This window comes from Periplaneta americana, chromosome 13 (assembly GCF_040183065.1).
Source record: "Periplaneta americana isolate PAMFEO1 chromosome 13, P.americana_PAMFEO1_priV1, whole genome shotgun sequence".
Classification (NCBI taxonomy): domain Eukaryota; kingdom Metazoa; phylum Arthropoda; class Insecta; order Blattodea; family Blattidae; genus Periplaneta; species Periplaneta americana.
The window spans coordinates 26379260-26383217 of record NC_091129.1 but is presented as its reverse complement, the minus strand read 5'-3'; positions in this window follow the sequence as shown (position 1 = coordinate 26383217).

The window sequence follows — 3958 nt, the reverse complement described above, 5'->3', positions numbered from 1 at the left end:
GATATATATATATATATATATATATAGGTCTATAGATAGATATAGGTCTATAGATACAGGTCTATAGATAGATATAGGTCTATAGATATATATATAGGTTTATAGATATATATATAGGTTTATAGATATATATATATAGGTTTATAGATATATATAGGTTTATAGATATATATATATATATATATAGGTTTATAGATTTATAGATATATATAGATATAGATTTAGATATACACAGATAGATAAATTGAAAAATAAATAAATAAACAGATAATACATGAATGAATTAATAACACTTTATTTCTTTCCATTTTCTATTGTAACTTTCTGCTCATTCTCACAATATGTATTCTTCTTCTTTCCAGGTATCTGCACAGCGATGCGTAAGCGATTGCCATCATTGTTTCACCGTCCGTCTGTCCGCGTCAAACAACTAATCTGGTAATAATTTATTATTGTGATATATAATGATTTAATTTTTAACAGACTCCGAAATTTATAATTACTAATATTTGGTTATAACTGCCATAAATTAGGAACTGGAGGAATTATGGAATTACTGTTTCTCGTAAATCGATTCCTATTATAATCTTTTTAATAAAGCTTCCAAAGAAATAAAGAAGAAAATGGTTTCAAGGGATAGAAAGCATTCAAAACTTAATCAACATTGAGTTTTTCCCTACATTCTTGGATAATTAACGTCTCTGGTGTGTACATTCTCATGAACTATAACGGAAAATATGCGTTGAATTTATTTTGTAGTTATGAGCAGGTATGTTAATAGCTTTGCAAGTAGTAGTGAATTTACTTTATATATATTTAAAAGTGTTGAAAACAATGCAATTACAAATATGGCTGTAATTAAAGCGAAAGACTTTCTTTTTCTCATTATTGTGTAGTAGGTACATGTTAATTCACATTACCCGCATTTTGCTTGCATATTTCGTTACCACAAATGCCACAAAAAGTTAAGCAAATCTGGAATATAAATATACAATGATCAATTTCATATTATGAGAAATTTATGACTGTAAATGGAACATAGGATATATAAGTATATTATTTATATCATGCGGTATTTCATTGGCCTTCGCAATATCATTAAATATGATGCTGCAGTTACTTTAATTCAGAATTACAGGCTTATTTATATTCACAGATTAATGTAACTATATTAAATCCATCGGAGACTCTAGTTTGAAAAGTTTTGTTACACATTTTGTATGGAATAGAATTGTTTTGTTTTCCTTTACGTTTGAGGTGTAAAGTAATTTTTTAAGTTCATAATTTGTAACGTTTCAGGGAGAAGATACTAAATTAGGGCCTACTAGTTAAACAATTTAATTCAAATCTGATTTTGTAAACATATTTTTGTAGCTTTGACATCATTGTACGAACGTTTTGTCGAACTACATACATAAACAGTCTTACTAATAAACCGTGTATAGTTTTTATAGTTGGGAAAGAAAACGTTACTAATAAACCGTGGATAAGCAATGGATGTATAAACAGTCTGTAACTATACATGGGAATTGTTTTGCAGTAGTTATATACACGAAACCCCTTGTTTAAGCGTCGTATACATAGAAAAAATGGCCGTCTCTCTAACAGCTGTTCGTATCGACTGTCATTTTATGATGATGGTTGCCTTGTAACCACAGAAGAACAAACCAAAGCGCACAGAATAATTAGGATAATATTGCTGTAGCTTGTACTATTTGACTAAAATATGGTGTGGTAATCGATTAGAGCCAGTTGTACTATCGATAATTAACACGACATACTAGAGCGCTCTACCGGATGCTGTAGAGAACCTCAGATATTCTATTACCTTTCGTAATTAAGTAATAACGAAACTATGACGTAGCTGTTATACAGGACGTATGTAGTGATTATTAGTAAGTAATTTACACACGACTTATAAACGAGCTACTCACTGTATAAGTATAAGACAGTTAAACGTCTGTATATAGAGTTTTTATTAAGACCGTAAAAATTCAGTTCGGATATAAAATATGCATAAAACTACTAGACAAACACCTGACGTTAATTGATATAAAATTTAAAATTGAGGACATTTGATCTTATTTCGCATTATAAAAAGGATTAAGTATCATAGGCAAAATTTTACATACTGGTACTGAATAATGTCTGCTGAGAATTAAAGACATGAAAAATTCATTATTTATATTTTAATACAGTACTTCAGGAGTTTATTTTCAAAGTGATCCTTGTCCATTTCCGTAACTTTATGGAAAATCACAAAAATGTTTGAAGGTCTAAAATTTCTTGCCAGCTAGAAAAGACACATTATGGAACCAAAGAGGTTGGATGCATTTAGAATCAAATGAGACCACGAGACTCTTTGGTTTCAAAGCTGGAACTAATATTTAGTCGTAAATTTTGCTGTGGGCAAGAATCAGTTTGATTCCAATAGTCATATTTAACGCAAGATTTTTTATACATCTTGAATACACAACTTTTAACACTATATCAATTTGGAAAACGTATTATATGTCTTTCACGTGTTAAATTTTGTTACTTTGTTAACATGTTTCGGCCTGCAATTGGCCATAATCAGAACTGGTTATCAATTTCAGAAAAACAAACTCTTGACTGCACATTACACTACACAAACACACCCCCACATGAAACAAAAAAAGGCGCCAAAACCATCAACAATCAGTTCTGATGATGGCCAATACTAGGTCGAGACATGTTAACAAGCTAACATAAAATATAACACGTGAAAGACATGTTCTCCAAAGCAAGATTTTTGTAGTTTAGAGGGCGTTCTCAAGACAAATTATGACAGTTGTATGTAGAGTTATAATTGAAGAATGCATGAACATAGGAAGCTCATTTTCATTATCAGGTTTTGAAAATGAGTTCCTCGTTTTTACTGAAGAAGTATAAAATCCATAAAGTGTTATAGCCATGAATTCATGTAATTTTTACAGATTTATAATATATTTGTGCGTAAGGTGTAACTTTTAGGCACATAGTCCTTTCTTTTTTCACTATGATACTGTATACTATGTTCAGCCGGTAGTTCGGTTAGAGAATGAAAGTTCTTCGGTTTAATCCCGTCTGTTGATGGGATTTTTCTCGATGCAGAAACTTGCAAAACTCTCCCCAGGTTCAGAGATAATTCTAAAAAATTGAATACCGGGTCTTTCCCTGAGGTAAAAAGGACTGTCGGGACATTGATGCCGACCACATCACCTCAATCTATACTGCGTTCTGTAATGTATGACAGGAGACTTAAACATTACTGGCAGAGGTAGAAAGAAGAAAAATTTCTGATCAACCAATGACAGAGGTCACATTCTAAGGCTTCTTTTGAAGTTGATGGGTCTGAAGCTTGTATCTCCGCTCAACTTCAAGATAAGCCTGGGTTGTGATGTCTGTCATTGGTTGATCACTAATTATTCTTCTCCCTTCCTGTACCGACAATGTTTACGTCGCCTGTAAGACATTATGCAACGCAGTATAGTACCGAGGTCATGAAAGCATGGAGCTTTACGACCATGCCACCTAAGCGCTTTCACGGTGTGTGTAGAGGATATCCTTACCTCTTCATCTTAGATAATACATAGATATACAGGATGTCTACATTAAACCTTTTTAAATTCAGATGTAAATAACAAAATATTGAGACTTGGTATCTGGATGCAGGTTTCTGCATATTAAACATAAACTGTGAAACTTTTTATGGGGATTTTGTTGGATATTTGAAATGAGTTTTTTGGTTCCAGATGTGAATTTTGATTAAATCTGACACTGAAGGAGATGACACAATGTAAATCCAGGTTTATCGAGACACGACCAGATACAAAGGTGCAACGTCACCTCCGGACTCAATATCGAAGAAAACCGCCATCACGGCGGACAATCCGAGAGTGACACCGAAAATTTATGGAGGATGGGAGTGTACTGCAGCAAAGGACTTTGAACATGT